Source organism: Octopus sinensis, linkage group LG1 (assembly GCF_006345805.1).
Source record: "Octopus sinensis linkage group LG1, ASM634580v1, whole genome shotgun sequence".
Classification (NCBI taxonomy): domain Eukaryota; kingdom Metazoa; phylum Mollusca; class Cephalopoda; order Octopoda; family Octopodidae; genus Octopus; species Octopus sinensis.
Window position 1 is genome coordinate 29,441,339 of NC_042997.1, and position 21,040 is coordinate 29,462,378.

Genomic DNA, 21,040 nt, shown 5'->3' on the forward strand with positions numbered 1-21,040 from the left:
GTATTTCTTGTACTTTAGGCAAATTTGATCTGTAAGATATATAAATATCTATATAAATATACAATTGTGCGTATCATCTGAATATATTCATTCTTTATTTCTCTTTATATACCCCTATATATATATTTACATGTGTATATGTAGGCATGTATATTCCCAAGTTCACGCATGTTCATTTGTATCAATATCTGCATATATAGTGATATAGATAGACTAAATATAGAGATACTCTAATGAGAATAGGGTTAAATTTTCCGTGAAAATTTTCGAAAAATTTTTGGTCATAAATTTCGGTGAAAAGTTTCGAAAAATCATATAACGAATATGTTCCATATGCTGAAGTCTATAAATGTCAATATCGTCATAGTTGTTAAGTGTAAAGCAGAATCTGGTGTATCGTCGATGGTGAGGCACCTTGACTGTAGTTGTAAACCAGAATTCACTATATATATAACAGAAAGCAGCAGTAGAAGCCAGATAAAGAACTAATTTGGGGTGAAAATTTTGGGTAAATTTTGGGTGAAATTTTCCGTGAACATTTTCGAAACATTTTTTGGTAATATTTTCGGTGAAAATTTTCGAAACATTTTTGTGGAAAATTTATGGTGAAAATGTTGTGTAAAATTTTCGGTGAACATTTTTGGGTAAAATTTTCGGCCAAAATTTGCGAAAAATTTTTGTCAAAAATTCTCCAAAAATTCGTGGTAAAAATCTTTGAAAACTTTTGGTTAAAATTTTCGGTAAAAATTTTCGAAAATTCTTTGGGTAAATTTTCGGTGAAAATTTTTGAAAAATTTTTGGGTAAAATTTTCGGCCAAAATTTCCGAAAAATTTTTGGTGAAAATTTTGGAAAAATTGTTGGGAAAAATTTTCTGTGAAAAATTTTTGGGGAAATTTTTAAAGAAAATTTTCGAAATACTTTTGGTGAAAATTTTCGAAAAATTTTTGGATAAAATTTTCGGCAAAAATATTCCAAAAATTCGTGAAAACTTTTGGGTAAAATTTTCGGTAAAAATTTTCGAAAAATTTTTGAGTAAAATTTTCGGTGAAAATTTTGGAAGGATTTTTGGGTAAAATTTTGGCACTGCTGGCTTTCCATACTTTGTGATTTTGGCACCGCTGGCACTCCATACTTTGTGATTTTGGCACCGCTGGCTTTCCATATTTTGTGGAAAATTTTTGGCAAAAATTTTTGGGAAAAATTTTCGGTGAAAAACTTTTGGGCAAATTTTTCGAGATAATTTTCGGCGTAAATTTTCGAAAAATTTTTGGGTAATATTTTCGGTGAAAATTTTGGAAAAATTTTTGGGTAAAATTATCGGTGAAAAGTTTTGGAAAATTTTTGTGTAAAATTTTCGGGAGAAATTTTCAAAAAATTTTTGGGTAAAATTTTCGGTCAAAATTTTCGAAAACGTTTTGGGTAAATTTTTCGGTAAAAATTTTCGAAAAAGTTTTGGGTAACATTTTCCGCAAAATTTTCCAAAAATTTTTGGTGCATATTTTTGAAAAATTTTCGGGTAAAATTTTCGGTGAAAATTTTCGGAAATTTTTTGTGGAAAATTTTCGGTGAAAACTTTCGAAAAGTTTTTGGGTAAATTTTTCGGTAAAAATTTTCGAAAAATTTTTGGGTAAAATTTTCGGTGAAAATTTTGGAAAAATTTTTGGGTAAAATTTTCGGTCAAAATTTTCGATAAATTTTTGCGTAAAATTTTCGGTACAAATTTTCGAAAAATTTTTGGGTAAAATTTTCGGTCAAAATTTTCCTATATCTCATACACAACATCTTTAATAGGGTAGTAAAGAAACATGGCATTAGTGGGGCTCTGATCAATTTAGATCAGTCAAAAGCTTTTCATATTTTCGACCCTAAATATCTGGTGCTTGTTTCACGGCACCGGTTTCGGCCCGGTTCTCCGCAGTTAGATCGCTGTCATATACAGCGTCATCTCCCGGGTGGTCCGGGTGAAAATTCACCATTGGAACCATTCAACATCGTATGTTCGCCCCGTCAAGGGTACCCACACTTGTCCTTTCTGCAAGACTCCAGGAGCTCCCAAAACGATTGTGATAATAATAAAAATGATAATAATAATAATGATAATAATAATAATAATAATAATATAATAATAATAATAACAACAACAACAACAACAACAACAATAATGATAATAATAATAATGATAAATATATGTCGAATGTTTTAGCCCAACCTGCAAAATAACGTGGGTATTTTTGGGACGAGATGGCAAAAAGTGATGTATATCGAGCAAAATATTTAGTGGCAATTCTTTGAGCTCTTTACTATTTGAATTCAATACCTGATGCGATCAACTTTACCTTAGGTTCCTTAGGGTTCGATAAAATAAAGTGATAATCAAATAATGGAATATATTCTATCCACCGTCATCCCTCTCTCTGAAATTACTGGCAGAAATGTGAAATCATCATTGTTATTACTTTCATCATTATAATTTTTATTGTGATTCCCAGTGTAATAGCTGTTAATGTTAATTTTACTTTATTAGGTACATCTGCGTATGTGTCAAGTGGTATGTATGTCACTAAGAATCTTTAATGCATATCAAAATGCCACTAGAGATTTAAACTCCCTAGTGGAAAACTGAAGCATTTATATCTGCATAATAAATTTATTGCGGTTGAAGCTACTTTATAGTTAATCTCATTAATTTTATTTTATAGGCCTTGATTTCTCCGTAACTTGCTTGACACCGTTTTATCATGCTCAGACAGCAAAATTACAGGTATATTTTGTTATTTTATTGTTTGTATTTTTATCCTCAATTGTCTTTATTTTTATTTATGTTCAATGCTTGTTATATATTCGTTAAATATTTTCTGTTGTATTTCTGTTCTTCTTCATTGTTTCTTTTTCTTTATCATCGCTAATTTTTTTCATGCTTCCATTTTGTATTTATTTTTGGTTCATTCTTTATTTTCTCTCCTCAATATTCTCTTTTATATTATGTTTTCGATTTTTTTATTTTTATAATATATTTTATAGCCTTAATGTCTATTCTTTATCACATTTATTATATGTTCTTATTATATTTCTTTAATATTCTATATACGTTTTACTATACTTTTACAACTTGAATTTATTGTCCTACATTTTTCGATTCCTAGTTTTCGTCCTATTCCCTTATTGGAAGTATAAGCAACTACAATGTTGTTTTCCCCGTAATGTATTTGAATTTCTGTATGATTTTTAATGTCCGATATTATTTAGCCGCTATATTTTGATTTTTCCACTATAACTTCATTTTTTCTTATTTTTATGTTTTGGTATCCTCCGTAAGTTTAGGGTTTGTTTTAACGTATTTTCTATAAAATTGTATGATGATTACTATGAATGTTTAGCATTTAAATCATTATGTGTTTTGTGGTCGAGATATTATTTAACCAAGGGAAGTTAAAATTTAAAAGACATTTAATACATTCATACAACCGTTTCAACCCGCGATATTAACATATAAATACATAGTAGAATAATTGAAATTAATTTGATTAAATTTAATTAATTACTTATCACAGTACTCCTTAGTGCAGGAAGTATAGAACAAAAATTATTATGATTACAGAAGATTTGATGAAGGAAATAGCAGATAACAAATTCGGATATACATATTTTATCCTTTGAAAAAATTGAGAGCGTAATAAAGAATGTGAGTCTAGTTATGTATAAACTTAATTTATACCCAACTAGACTCATATTCATTAGAATGCTCTCAATTTTTCATACGAATAAATATGTATATCCGAATTTGTTATCTGATACTTCCTTCATCAAGTCTTCTGTAATAATAATAATTTTTGTTGTACACTCCTTGCATTCAGGAGAACAGTGATAGGTAATTAATTTAATTTAATCAAATTAATTTGAATTATTCTACCATGCATTTACATGTTAATATCATTGTTTGAAACGATCGTATGCATGTATTAAAATTCTTTCAAATTTTAACTTGTTGAGTTTCTTCGGGTACCTTTCCAGAAATTTTCATAACACACCATATATATATATATATATATATATATATATATATATATTATATATATATATATATATATATATATATATATATATATATACACATGACAGGTTTCTCTCAGTTACCGTCTATCAAATTTCCTCTCACAGTTCTGCCTATAATAAATCCTATATATATTACAGCTATAATACACGACATATGTCTAAGGCGCCATTCAGATCGGAACCATGTGGTTTCGAAGCGAACACCTAACCATACATGCCCTTAAAGATGTAATTAGCTTTATATATCAATTAGTTTTGCAAAACAGCTATTATGACATTTAGTACGAACACATACGTTGATACTGGCAGACATATGTACATATAATACGAACTGATGCACACAGACATGCAAATACACACACACAATCACACCACCTGTATGTACGTGCTTATATATATATATATATATATATGTGGGGGGGGTGTCAATATGTTTGCCTGGGATGTGGGCGTGTGTATGTGTACGTCCGCGTGGGTGTGTGCACGTGTGTGTGTGTGCATGTGAATGCACGTATGTGATTATAATCACTTTCGGAGACTTAATTATACCATTTGCCCCGTTTGTTTTCTACGTAGCACTCAGGGAAATGCTATTTTTCAAATTAGCTGTAGTGAGAGACTCGCTGGTCTAACTGAAGTACTAGTGAATTTCTCCTCAAGACACATCCTCATATCTCAAAGCATATTGATTCGATATGTAGCTTAATAGCCACTAAAACAGATTGTCGATAACCTGAAAGCGATTTTGTTTCATTAACAGAATTGGAAATAGCTGCAAAACTTCTATAAATACAAAAGTTTACAAGATAAGTTTACAAACTGACAGGTGTTGTGAGATGAATAACTTTCTCGTTCTTCAGTTATTTCCTATCGATTCACTCAGTGTACCTGAAATGTATTATTTCATTCTATGAAAGAATCAAATCAAACAGATACTAGCATTTCTTAACCCACTGAGAATCAATACTTTCACTCATGACAATCCAATGGCTGTTCTTTTCTTGAAAGACTTCATGAGATAACGCTTTCCTTTGCAATAGTATATGCAAAGACCGAAGCGTTATCACAACTATTTCTATTTTAGTTTCAGACGCTTCACAACTGGATCTGTACAGCATATTTAAACAATATCATACAAGTCAAATTTCTGTTAAATTCTATATTAAGCATAGGTATGGCTTCATGGAAGAGTTTGATTCAAAACCACATAGTTTTGGATTCATATCTATTGCGTGGAAATTTAGGCGTCTTCTACTATAGCCTCGCACCAGGCAAGTCTTGTGAGTGGATTTGGTAGACGAAAACTGAAAGTTCGTTGTATAAGTGCGTGCGTGTGTGTGTTTGTGTGTGTGTGTGTTTATGTGTGTGTGTGTATGTTTGCGCATGTGTGTATGTGATGTAAGTGTTTTTCCCCCAACCACCACTTGACAACTGATGCTGAAGTGTTTACGTTCCCGTAACATAGCAACTATCCGCATTTCGATGTATTTTCTCTTACTTCATCACTGTTTTATTTCAGGTAAACTATATATATTTATTTCAGGTAAACTAAATATTTGCAGGTAAACTATATATCCGTTTAGAAAATATCGTTACATATACTCGAGGCCGCCCGTCACAATCAACCTTTTACAATTCTAACAATTGTAATTTAATTATTGCTATTATTATAAATATGTAACACAGCAGACTTAAGAAATGAAGATCAAACATAATGCATAATATGTTTATGTATTAATTCCAATGAATGGGATTTAATTACTATTATTCAATACACTTTGATTCATTTCAGACAAAATATGTTACATTTGCAGAAACGCAGAACTTTTAGTGAACCTAAATATAATATATGTAATCTATAACAATATTTGCCATATCTATAATTTTCCGGGCTAAATGTTTCTTTCAGTTAACAAAACAACTGTAACTGCTATTTCTATTACATTCCACAACCGTCATCGATTTCCTGTCTACAGAATTATAAAACCGAGAAGTTAGTTAGTTAGTTAGTTAGTTAATTTGGCTCAAAAGCAAAAAGCAAGGCCATGTAGAGGGACATGGAGTTAAGTACAGGGTGGTGTTCATGTAAACAGTTCAGGCCACTTGAGGTCCAGGGAGGCTTTGAACAAAGCGGTCGTCGGCATCTTCACCATCTCGTCTGGCAGCTTGTTCCACGGATCCGCAACCCGGACGGAGAAAGCTCCTCTCCTTCGATTGAGATGAAATCGTCGCAGGTAGAGCTTTTCGGAATGACCCCGCAGCCGACGCTCCGGAGCAGGAGTGAAGAACAGCTCTTTCGAGAGGTTACACTTCCCGCTTATGATGTTGTGGGCGAGAATGAGATCACCACGGCGGCGGCGTTTTTCAAGAGAATAAAGGTCGAGCGTCCTCAGCCTTTCTTCGTAGGACACATTTTTGAGACCATGAACCATGCGGGTAGCCAGCCTCTGGACTCTTTCGAGATGCTGTTTGTCTTTGAGGAGATAAGGAGAAGAGGCTTGAATCCCATACTCCAATATGGGTCTCACCAGCGTGACATAGAGTGGTAGGAATATGGCTGCTGTGAGCATTCCGAATGACCGTCGAATAAAAAACAGAATTCCGCGCGCTTTGCTGGCAGCATGGACGCACTGGCCCGAAGGCGAAAAGGAGGAATCCACCAAGATACCCAGGTGCTTTACCTGATCGGTCCTCTCCAGCAGCAGACGACCCGGCTCGAAATCAAGTTGAGTTGCAGGAGTAGAGCCGACAGGCAGATGACAGCACTTTGACACTTTCAGACACAGGCCCCAATCGTTAGACCACTTCCAAATTTGGTGGAGGCATCGACGAAGATCCTCTATAATACCGCGAGGAGCGACCAGTTTGATATCGTCGGCAAATAGAAGGGTGTGTTGCGTGAGGTCGTCGGGCAAGTCATTTATGAAGACTAAGAACAACAAGGGCCCAAGCACTGAACCTTGAGGCACGCCACTGCTCGCACTGGAGACGTCGGACCGCGAACCATTAACTTGAACTTGGAAGGAGCGATCTGAGAGGAAGGCACCAACCCATCGTACAATATCCGGATGGAAACTATATGCTTGAATCTTGACAAGTAGTAGGCGGTGGTTTACCGAGTCAAAAGCTTTGGCAAAGTCCAATAAAACGACGTCAACAGCATCACTATCATCGAGGATGCGCGTCACCAATTCTTCCATTACTAGTAAGTTGGTCAAGCATGATCTCTTCGGCACGAAGCCGTGTTGGGAATCAGTGATCGAGGCTGTGTTTAGGAGGTGGAGCATCATACTTTTCTTAAGGATGGTTTCGAACATCTTGCTGATTATTGATGTAAGGGAAACCGGTCGGTAGTTAAGCGGGTCTTCGCGGCTCCCTTTCTTGAAAATTGGGCAGATTATCGCTGTTCTCCAGTCTGCAGGTATAACACCCGTCGCCAAGAAGGTTTGTAAATGTATATAAATTGCTTAGATGTGAATTTAACATTAACAGAATTGTTGAATAGTTATTATTACTCAAACTGTTAAAATGTTTAATATATAGACGGGATAATTTACATTTTTAATCTAAGCACGTATATATAGTTTCTAAAACTGAACAACAAAATAACAAACTTCTCCATTCCATATGGTTTGACACAACACCTTTTGTTTTATAAGCGTGTAACATAGAATAAATCGTATGTAGTAGCATGCGAAGGACATGTCGATTTCATGAAAACTATGCATTTTTTTTCTATTGCTTTAGAAACATTATCATCCATTTACACATACTCAATGGAAACTCTATCCAATAATAGTTACTACAATTGTATAGATTTCTTTTGACTTAAGTGACCATAAAATATACTCAAATTAAGTGAGGGCAAATCAAAAAGCAATAAGATTTGTATGCGTTTTTTGAAATCGGTAAATATGATGCTAGTTCCACGATATATTTGCAAACTTATCAATAGAAAGTGGAAAAAGATTTCCCAGTGTAGCCCAGAATGATTCCCGTTTAATCAGTTTTCCCTCTAGTATTATATTTCCCCCATGATATGAAGCACAATAGTGATTTTAACATAAAATAGTCTTCAATTACATCTCATGTGCCGATTTACAGTATAAATTTCTAGCATAATATTTCATATTCTGACACAAGGCCAGCAATTTAGGGGAGGGATTATTTTTTTTACATCGACCCCAATTACTTACTGATACTTGTTTTATCGACGTCGGAAGGAAGGAAGTCTACCTAGAGGAAATTTGCAGAGAGTTATGACGGAAGAAACGCTGGTAGATATCTTGCCCGGTATGTTAACAATTCTACCATCTCACCGCCTTAATTTTTTAATATAATATTAGAAATTAAATGCATGTAGCGGCTAATCAACAAACGTTTTTAATCTCTCCTTATCCATTCTTGTAATAGAACCTATGATCAAAATGTTCAAAGTCATTTTTTCTGAGCATCAAACAAATACAGTGTTGTTCCCTCACGTGTCTCTGTCTATTGTTGTTCCTAATATTGAACTATCGTTTTTACGTCCTGTTTGTGTTACATTTTTACTTGCTTTTTTTTACCCCTCTGAAAGGCAATTTTATTTTAATTCTCTCGCAGGAAGGACTAGTTTGGCGAGTCGTGTCCTGTCTTGCCTTCGAAACACGCTGGGGCCGAACTAGTGACAGCTGATGAAGGGGATTTTTCCTTGTGTAGTATGTCCTGTACTCTGTTTTTTCTGTTGTAAAAAAATGTTTTTTTCCGTTTTCCTTTCTCGTTGAGTTCTACGTCTAGTTGTGGTGTCCTGTACTCACGTGTATATATATTTATATATGCATGTATATATACATGTAGATGTAGGTACGTACATATATGTTTGTATGTATGCATATATTTTATTTATTACACTATATATATATATATATATATATAAATGTGACCTCGAATGTATCGCTGGCGATTTTTTTCCTCTGTCTTCCCTTCTCTGGATCTTTCCTTCTCCTATGTTTCCGACGAAGAGCTCCGCTCGAAACGTTAAACGCTCCTTATTTTCTTTCTTTCCTGAGCGTCCAATAATACTATATTTGTTCCACGTCCTCTCGTTGTTGTGTTTTTTTGTGCTTTCTTGTTTGGATTAACTTTATATATATATTATATATATACACATTTACATGTGCGTGTGTATGTGAGCATACAACAAAACAGTTTCATTCAAATTCGTTGGCACTCTTGAGCTTGAAGCGTGATACTAGACGGCAGCTATTTTGAATTTGAATCACAGAAGTTGATTGTTTTTGCCGTAAGGTGGACTGTGATTGATCGAGGAAGGTCAGGTGGTGTCGTAATTTGATGTTGCTATATGGGTAAGTGTATATGCGTCACTTGGAAGGAGGAGAGATGAATATGGGGCAGTGGGATTGAAGGATTAGAAAAAAATCAGAGACAAAAGAAAGGTACAGGGTGATAAACGAGCGCGAAACAGTTGAAGGAAGAGATGGCCAAGAAATGTTAGAGAGGGGGAGCGAGAAAAAGGAATAAAAATGGGAGGGGGATTAAAAGATAGAGTAAGAGTCGTATAGAATTTAGATATATATCTACTATAGTGTAAGAACAAAGCTGTACTTACGGCGCTATATATATTAATTTTTACCAGCCGAGTGGATTGAATAAACATGAAATGAAGTGTTTCGCCAACCGAATGTAGAAACCAGCATCTCTCGATTATGAGCCCAACACACAAACCACTTTTGCATCGCTGTTGCTTGCTAATAACATGACCTCACTGGATAGATAAGCAGGTGAACATTGCCCAACCCGTGACTGGGAGATGCAACACAGTAAAGTGAAATGAAAAATCGAACCTACGATCTAGTGATCGTGAGTGCAACAGCTTAACCACAAGTCTACCCACAAACACACACAGATGCACATATACTCATATTCGCACACATACACACATATTGACGCACATACAGACACCCCTGTGTGTGTTTGTGTGTGAGAGAGATAGAGGGGGAACGATAGCACATTGATTAGTTATTAGAGAGTAAATTCATCAATTGGTTTCAAACCAATGAGGAATTTGTAGATTTTAGTAAGATCCCTTTTTTAGGTTTGCCCCAGTTCACTCAGTTGAAAATGAGTACAAGTTGCAGTTAGGAAAGCTATACGATGCACTCACATTGCACTCAGGGATTGAATTGTAATATTTCAGCCGTAATCACCATGCGCACATATATATAAAATTGAACTTGACAGAAATAGAGGAAATTCAGTTTTAAGGAGAAGCAATGATAACTAACCCAGATTATTGTAATTTCAACATATCTTTAATATACACCTTCTACGTCGGCAGCCAACTTTTGTTATTCTAGATTGTTATTCTAGAGACAGCTGTAACAGCACTTTGAATTCACTTTACTAAACACTGTTTGTCACAGCTGACCAGTTTGCAGGATGCAATCCGAAGGTTTCAAAGATAGATGTGCAACAGAGCTTTGTGTTGAACTGCACAAAATACCGCTACATAAATTTTCCTGATTGCATATGAATTGACTTTTTTACAAGAAGAAGCGGTTCCAAAACTTTAGAGAGGTGTGAGATGAGAGAGCGGTGTGAGAGGGGAGTAAGAGAATACGAGTTCCTTGACAAAATTTGCAGTATTCTGGACGAGGCCCGTTTTCTGTCTACAAAGACAGCAAGACTACAGTCTGGGTAGTTCGGAACATGCACAAAATTTGTGCCAGTTTTGTCCACAGATTGCTCGATGAAGAGAGATGGCCATCAATATCATGAGATCTTGCCCCCTGTAATATTTTGTCACTCTCCATGCTGGAGGAGAACTTCAAGGGCGACCGTTTTGACGGTAAATGAGGCTGTACCAGTGTTCTTTACGCCTTCAATTTGGAGGACTTCTTTGGGGCTTTCGTGAAATGGCTGGAGGGCTGTAACAATTTCATTAAAACCAGAAGCTCCTAAATTAAAGAAGATTAGAGTTTTGTACTTGTTTGAAATAAATAAATGCCTCATCTTAAAAAGTCTGAAGATCTATGGCATGGGCATTGTATCTAACCCGTAAATATAGTTCTACATTTTCCTGTGGCTTCTTACCAGTTTAAGCTTGTTGAAGAAATGTTAGAGATGTGAAAGGTATACGACTACTGCACACAGCATGTAGATCGCCTACATAGCTAATATCTGCCGATGTCTCACAATTTCATTGTAGCAAGTCTTAAAAATTACTCGTACTCGAACAAAACAACGGTTTCGTTTCCGCATCCGGATCTGCATGGCTCAGATCATCTGCTTTAAGACGGTTGAGTGTGAGTAGTGAGACTTCGATGCTAATTTCATTGTGTTGACCAAAAATATGTCAACCCTAATTTTGAACGAAATTATCAATCTACAAACAATGCTCTCTTTCTATCACCTTTCCACCGTCTAGTTTCCATCTTCTCAAACGTTGGCTGGATTAACGGGAAAGTTAACACATTGCTTGAGCGACTGTCAGTCTGTTCAAGCAGAGGGGAGGAAGACTGAAGTGGTTAGTTTGAGTACTACAAGGAGAAGATTGGTTTTGGCAGCATATATACTCATCGACACTTTAAATCATTTTTTGAATATTCTTCTCAAGGATTGCGTTATATACATATATTACTGGAATATATTGAGAGTAGTTCTTAATTCCAGGATATCTCCCAAGCTTTGAATACAATACTGAATTTGCCTCGATTTTATAATCATTTCCCTTCTCGATGAAAAGTGGTTAACTGATTTTCAGTCCACGATGATACAAGTGCAAATACCATCAAATGGAGAGCCACTTGCATTTGAACATAGCAGTTATGATATTCTTCTCATAAATGTGTATGTGAAACTATTAGTTTCAAATTAATCTCAATTACCAATAGAGAAAAATTCAAAATGAACAGAGCCCTTTAAAATGGTATTGCAAGCTAATGTTTTTATTGGTGTATTCTACATAAAAATGGCAGAGATCGCACTATATTTAATCTCTTCAAATCTGATGAGATTGTTGTGAAGTCTTGCAAACACATGCCTGTGCTGTGAAAGAATTGCAAAAAGCAGATGTTCTGGAGAAGAACGGATGAAAGGAATAATTAGTGAAGAGCCTGGTGAACACAACCTAGATATCGAGATAGGGCTGACAGATGAGTGGCCAGTGCTGAAATGAGACTGTCATAATAACTGATAGCATCGAGGACACGCTTGTGTAGCACTGATAATTTTTTTTGGAATGAGCATGAGTCAGCAACTCCCAGGTTCAAAACTATAAGTCGTGTGTCATTCTTCTAATGTCTCATTCTCACTCTTTCCCTCTCAATCTCCCCTCTTTCTCTCTCTCTCTCTCTCTCTCTCTCTCTCTCTCTGTACCAGCAGGCAGCAAGTCGCTGATATACAAGCTGTTCTTATTTTCTCACCTGATATTGTATATGGTTCATAATTATGTAGTAATGAATTAAATTCAGAAGGGCGCCCAGGAGATAGAAAATGGTCTCCTAAGGGTGTAAGATATTAAGAGCCGACACACTTGCCTGAAGTGGGTTTCTTCTCTGAAAAACTTCTGCCGAATAGCTCTTTTGAGGTCCTTACAACAAAGCTAGTTATTGTTATGAAATATTTTCTCTGATGATCATATGTGATAGTTAGGAGAGTTAGAAATAGATAGTAAGTATTAAATACTGATTTTGAATATGTGGCGAACGCTTAATATAATAACATGGTAGCGAGTTGTGATCTGCTTATATTTCATTTTATGAGAAGTGACTGTTGTCGTTTTGCTGTTAATGGAAACAATTCACACAACTGTATTCAAAAAGGTTTCCTAACTCTCCTTGCAAGAATTCCATGTTGATTTTCTTGATACGCCTACTGTAAATAAGATAAACTTGGGATCAGAAGGGTACGTAGTAATGAAGAGAGTCGTCCTGCTCGTAGTTATGAAAATTGATATACACCAGGCCAAATATGTTGGTGATATATAGAAAAAAGTGTCTTTGTCGATGAAACAAAACCTGTAACGATATTGATTCTGACACCGAACAAAAATGAAATAATATTGAGTCGATATTGAAAATCTGTTAAGTCAATGAGACATATGATATTTGAATCTGCTGCTTAATTACGCTACACAATATTCACATGTATATTAAACGAAGAAGAGCTGTCAAAATATCTCTTTTAATAAACTTCAGAGTTTAAATCTTAGTAATTCATTTACAATTTCATTAATATAATATGTTAAGTAAAATCAGAAATATTTAATTATAGAATATCAAACATAACTTTAAGTTATGTTAAACATTTGAGATCCATTGGTAATGTAATCGTTGACAGCTTACCTCGGTACTTCTGTTTGTGCTCAAGATTCAATTATGGTTTAAGCCAATGCTAAAATCGTAGTTATTAATGTAGAAATTAATTATATTTTTAGAACTTGCTTTCATGAACAAACTTCGAATGTAGTAGTGACAATTATCTACGTCATTCATAACTAAAACATGATATTTAGTCAAAGCCTGAAACACTTAATTCTGTTATGGAGAGAAAATAGTATATATTAATTGGCGTTTACAAGAGGATGTGTTGTGTAGTCTGAACATAAGACTTGCATTATTTAAACAGATGGCATCGAATTAGATATCCCTATTTTTGGTATGAAAATAAAAGGATAAATTTGGTTTTCTCAGAGATAGCATTTCTTAGTCACCACGCAAAGCATAACGATTCAGTTACAACTAATTTAGGTTATTTTAATTTTATAATTGATTGTTACCAACAGAAAAAATATTTAAATATTTTAAAACTAATAACGTTGAATAAAATGTTAGATAAATAGATAGATATGTATACAGATAGATAGATAGATACATACATACGTACATACATACATACATCTATAAAGGGAAAGGCAGATGCGGGGAAAGAGATTAGATAGATAAATTGATGGATAGGTAGACAGACATACAGGCAAACAAAGAGACAGACAGACAAACAGACAGAGAGACAGACAGATAGACAGAAAAATAGATAGATAGATAGATAGATAGATAGATAGATAGATAAATAGATAGATAGATAGATAGATAGAGAGTGAATGAGCGAGAGAGTGTAGGAGAGTGTTGGTTCATTTTCAATTTGATCTGGTCAATTCATTGAAATTTCATTTGAAGAGACGGGATTATCTTATATTGTAAAAGTGAAGACTTAGTATTAATAAAAACAGGTGGAAAAAAGAAATTTTAAAATAACATATAGTGAATATTTTCACAACTGACCCCTCTAATTTATACATTTGATGGATGGGTTCTTTAAAAAAATAATTTCGCATTAAACATAGTACGAAGAGCAAACTTATACGAGCATTGAACAATATAAATAGAATGGTCTCAGCTGCAATGTGGTCGAGTTACAAAAGAGCATATCGACAGCAGTTGGTGCCTGTTATTAATACAACCAGGAATGCTAGCTGATTGTCAATTGTTTTCATTGATAACACGCACCAAATATGGATTCAGGACATCCGTATAACCCAAGCAGATTTGAGTAGCACATGGAAACCGGTATTAAGAAGGAGACGAAAATATTAGATTTATAAGCCATAAAATACACTCCATAATTGCCCACGGGCATAGGGCGTAGTGGTTAAGAGCGCGGGCTACTAACGCCAATATTCCGAGTTCGATTGCACGCAGTGACCTGAATAATAATAACAATCGAAAAATACCTTAGGAATGAGAACCTAAGGTATTTTTCCGCAAGATCCCTGAAATTTCCCCAAGACACCTAATGAAGGCTGGGGGGTATATCAGCCGAAACAAGATAAGGACAAATATCCGTCAAATGTTATTAATGTACGTAATTTCTCATCTCTTAAATATAGTCCTGGAATATTTCCCATTCATTTAGTTATAATATATTACGCTTTACAAAAAATGTAATATTCGGTAATTTGATTTAAAGAACACATTTCTGAAATGATTGCGACACTTTTTTATTACAATTAAACAGCACTATATTCAATCTACGTCAATACGAGTAGTACTATAAACATATTGCTGTGAAATATGCTACAGTTAATATATATAAAAGGGATAATTATAGTAACAAATAAGCATCTATTATCAGAACTTTTACATAAGAGGGTGTAATTTTCGTCATCATGTTATGTATGGATATAATATATTCACATATAAGTATATATAAATATACACATATATAAGTCCACATATATAACTTATGTATATTCATATTTATATATATTAAATATGCTCACAGATGTATATAGTAGCGTGAAAGTAGCATGAAACAATTGTACTACACTGCCTTGGATATCCTTGTTGCTTATTTTTATTACAATCACCCCACTTGATTTATATGGATAATACCATACAAAATTCTGGTGCCTTTAACTTAAGTACCATATTCATCTGAATCTAAATTTTGCTGAACTTATATATATATATATATGAATATATATATATATATATATATATATATAATATATATATATATATATATATATATATATATATATATATATATATATTATATATATACATGATACAGATAGCAACAGCAAACAGATTCCACAAAGACAAATTATAAGCTAAAAAGAAAAATCAAGCAATAGAAGGATATGTACGTACATATATGGAGAAGCTACAATTTAACTGTGGTATTTTAAAATTTAGTCATGGAATGAGAATGGAAACGAAACAAATTCATAAATGAAGTGTTAAGTTAAAAATAATGATTGACGCACAGAACACTCACAGTGTGCATTACAGGAATATTCATGAGATGCTAAATTTATCGATGCAAGAATGATGACTCTAATTCCAATTGAAAGGTGAAATTCAATTTGATTCTCGTTCTATATATAAATGTAAAAATGTAGGACAAATATGAAAGCATTCGCATTATCTGATTTTAATGCACACACTTTAAGTGTATACGTGTATATATATCTCTTTTTTACTCTTTTTACTTGTTTCAGTCATTTGACTGCGGCCATGCTGGAGCACCGCCTTTAGTCGAGCAAATCGACCCCGGGACTTATTCTTTGTAAGCCCAGTACTTATTTTATCGGTCCCTTTTGCCGAAACGCTAAGTGACGGGGACGTAAACACACCAGCATCGGTTGCCAAGCAATGCTAGGGGGACAAACACACACACACACATATATATATACATATATACGACAGGTTTCTTTCAGTTTCCGTCTACCAAATCCACTCACAAGGCATTGGTCGGCCCGGGGCTATAGCAGAAGACACTTGCCCAAGATGCCACGCAGTGGAACTGAACCCGGAACCTTGTGGTTGGTTAGCAAGCTACTTACCACACAGCCACATATATATATATATATATTATATATATATATATATATATATATATATATATATATATATACATTACACATAAGGTTTTTTGTATATAAAATTTTTAAATAAAATTCAAAAACGTGATTTCACAAAAATTATATATGAAACAGCTTCATGATTCGATCCCAGAAGATCTTAACACCATTTTGGACCGTAAAGTGGTCGAAGTGCTTTTGGTAATCGATTAGCGAGTTTCGTATAAGGATGACTGTGGGCCACTGAAGAGCGGAAATAACCGGGTACTGTTATCATTTTTTTGTTTTCTTCCACTTCCGGAACATCTCGTGTGGCTTAGCTTTCATGGGTTTGAAGGAATCTACCCTGGACGAAGTACCGCAGCTTCAAAGCGTTTAAGACCGTACATCTATTATGTATGTCATACATTTTTCAATCTTTCATCTGCATCTGTAGATGTAATATATATATATATATATATATATATATGTGTGTGTGTGTGTGTGTGTTGTGTGTGTGTGTGTGTGGTGTGTGGTGTGTGTGTGTGTGTGTGTGTGTGGTGTGTGTGTGTATAGTGAAGAAGATTTCATCCTGTAAGTTAAAAATATTGATAGTTAATATGTCGTTATCGTCACTCCGATACTGCTCCCTAGTCAAGTGTTCTTTTCATGTCAAGGAACAGATGATGGTCAGATGGGGTGAAATGAAGATGACATGCAGTTTGATCAACCAGTTCAAAACCTAGTCCTGCACGGCCAGCATTGAAACTAAAAACGTTTGTGCTAGAGAATGTTCCTGATGAAAAGACACTCCTTTTATTAAGCTTCCTTACCGCTTGGTCATGATAGCCATTCGTAGCTGCTATAGCTATTTTGCACAGTGCCCTCCGCTGTTGGTGCGACCCTTTAGAAATCTTTTAATAGCGTGTCCTAATAAATTCACTACTTTTCTTTATTTGCATCTTAAAAACCTGACGTCATCGACTTCCTTTCACCTTCTTTGGAGTAGGTGAGAAGGGGGTTTCCATTGCATGGATTGTCTCTTTGTCTCTGGCTCAAAGTAATTAACCCAACATTCAACCTTGTTTATGAAATGTTCAAGGAAATCAGCTGGGTCTGCTCCAAACAATGTCAGATATTCCCGTGAAGTGAACAGCTTAGTGCGATTTTGATCAGCTGTCAGAAGATGTGGCACCTGCCGAGCAGAAACCTTCATCATGGCAAGTTCTTTGTGCAGAATATTCTCAACTCTTTCACAGGATATGCTAATAGAATTGACCATATTCAATCACTTGTCATTCATTACCATGTGGTGAATAGAATCAATGTTGCTGGACGTTCATGACATTCCTTTTCCATCCAACATGCAGCATCATTTTTAACACAGCTAGAGAACCATCCCCTAATGTACTGATGTCTGAAACATGTCAGTATTAATATCCTTTGAGGCTGAACCCTTTCCCTGTAGGTATTTAATAAGATCTCGGTACCATTTTTCCCATTTAGCAAGTGGAGTCGTTTCTAGTTAATTATTTAAGCCTTCTTTGAGCAATCAGATATAAATTTAGCCGGAAATAAATAATGTCGTTATGAACAAGATGTGAAATTAAAGCCTGAAAATTTCACAGCTTTAGCATCATTCTTTCATAGTCAGCCTCACCTCATTTTTAGACTTGCAGCTGGTTATAATCAGGTTTCATAAATATTTTTAATACTCCCAAAACGTATGGAGAAAACAAATAATTGATAGAAATTAATAAGCGAGGAAAATTTACAAATGCGAAACCATTTACAGAGCAAAAATAAAACACGAAACAAATGAAGGAGGGGAAAAAGAAATCATTATTTTACGATACGTGATTATGAATTGAGTCGTATGATAATAACTATAGACACAAGTATATTTTTTTGTGAAGGAAAAATAAATATTAATAACAGATGGTATGAAATTCGTATACAAATTGGAAACAACGATAGTTACGTACAGACAATCTGATAAGATATACAAATTCTAAAACTAGATAAATATGATTTAAACTTTATTGAGAAGTGATTAGTATAGAGAAATATAGGTAGCTGTAAGCTAGCAGACAGTGTAAGATTTACGAATATTGATATATTATCATTAAATTACGAAAAAAAAAACGAAAAGCAACAAACCAAATTGGCAATTAGTCATAAAGATATCGCATACACTATAATCAACAAGGGGTATAACATTTCCTGTTCCAGAATTGCACATATCTATTTATGTAGACCGAAGAGATATAAATACATACGCACACATACACACACGTGTGTGTGTGCGTTTGTGTGTGTGTGTGTGTGAGTGTGTGTGTATAAATGCAGAGCTAAATAGCTAATTGATGGGCATATTGCTCGTGCAGCATGTTCACACATTAACAAAGACACATACAGACACATACTTACATATATACATACATATATGCATACACATATATATATACATATATAGATAGATAATTATATATACAGAGAGAGAGAGAAAGAGAAAGAGATATAGAGATAATTATTGGTGCATGTGTAATGCAGTGATGAGATGATATAGGGGAGCAGAATTTATAATTACACTTGTTGAAAGCGATTGTAATTATAAGTTGAGGTTTAAGCGAATATCTATCGATATATATATATATATATATTAATCAGCATATTTATATTTTTCTACCTGTCTATCTACCTGCCTAGCTGGCTACACAGATAGATCGATAGACAAAGACACACACACACACAGAGACACACACACACAGAGAGACACACACACACACACACATATATATATATATATATATATATATATATAGATAAGAAAGTTTGTTTGGTAAAGCACGTGGGTGAATATATAAGAAAATAGTAAAGTGTGAAAAACGACAGAAGGCTTAAATGTTAAAAAATATATATTTGTGTCAAAATGTCTGGAGAATATTGGAAAAATTTTTTTCCTTTCCTTAAAATGACATTAATTTAAAATTTTTAAAGAAATTACCGGTTTCGCGTGTAGCTTTTCAAATTTCTTGTGACGTTATGTTTATATGTATGGATTATCGTTGTTTTATTCCAGGAGATTTCTAAATAAGGGGAGGTAGTGAGTGATTTTTTCCGGTGTAGGGGAGATAATCGCTTAAAAAATTTTTTTTCCCATTTCCTTGTTAATTTCTCTGTGTCAGTATGTTCGGATGGTTGAGTCTGGGTTTGTACTTTTCAATGAAGAATGTTTCCTTGTTCAGTCTCATTTGTGTTGATGATCCGAAAGCACATTGGTAAAATGGGAAGATTAAAAATTGTGGCAGTAGTTGCTTTGCGCATTTCTCGATGTGCTCACTAAAAGGTATCATTCTATATTCTGGGAATATATATTCCCAGAATATAGAATGATACCTTTTAGTGAGCACATCGAGAAATGCGCAAAGCAACTACTGCCACAATTTTTAATCTTCCATTTTACCAATGTGCTTTCGGATCATCAACACAATGAGATCTGAACAAAGGAAACATTCTTCATTGAAAAGTACAAACCCAGACTCAACCATCCGAACATACTGACACAGAGAATTAACAAGGAAATGGAAAAAAAATTTTTTAGCGATTATCTCCCCTACACGGAAAAAATCACTCACTACCTCCCCTTATTTAGAAATCTCCTGGAAATAAAAACAACGATAATTCCATACAATATAAACATAACGTCACAAGAAATTGAAAGCTACACGCGAAACCGGTAATTTCTTTAAAAATTTTAAAATTATGTCATTTTAAGGAAAGGAAAAAAATTTTTCCAATATTCTCCAGACATTTTGACACAAATATATATTTTTTAACATTTAAGCCTTCTGTCGTTTTTTCACACTTTACTATTTTCTTATATATATATATATATATATATATATGTATTATGTATGTATGTATGTATGCATGTATGTATATGTATATGTATATAGGTATACGTTACAGGTCTTTAAAACCTCTAAGGGGTGGTTAATTCCAAAGACACACCTGGCCTGACCCTATACAAATCCTACGCTACCATCTTCAACTAAAAAATACCACTTAGCCGAGAACTACTTTAACTACTTACACGTAAACATTCACCTCTCAACCCCCACTCGCTTTACACACCCCATAATAAATTATTTTACACCTACACGGGGCTTCCTCCATTACTACGAACTTCCTACAATTTTAAGTACAAAAGGTACATAAATTCCTTACTCACCCCGGACTGAATAATCGGGATAGAGTTAGCTCCCCTTTTTACGTTGAGTTAGAGTTTACCCCCTTTCTTTACACCGCCGGTGAAAGTCTAGCCAGATTAACACTAGGAAAATATTCTCTTACTTAAACTTGGGACTACAGATCAAAATAACCTCCATCCTCCATCCACTACGCAGTAGAATTATCAACTAAGGAATCTACTATAATGTAAAACTCACCATTCTTTGTCTTTATTCTCGTTACCAATGTATCCCTATGTCTTTCACTCTTCTTACCTCTACATATAACTATGCGTTCTGATGATGTCTACCACTACAACTATTAAATAGAAACGATCGTAAATGTACTGTTACTACGAATTTTCCTAATTAATTAATTAGTGAAATTAATGGCTTACTAGCGCAAACGAC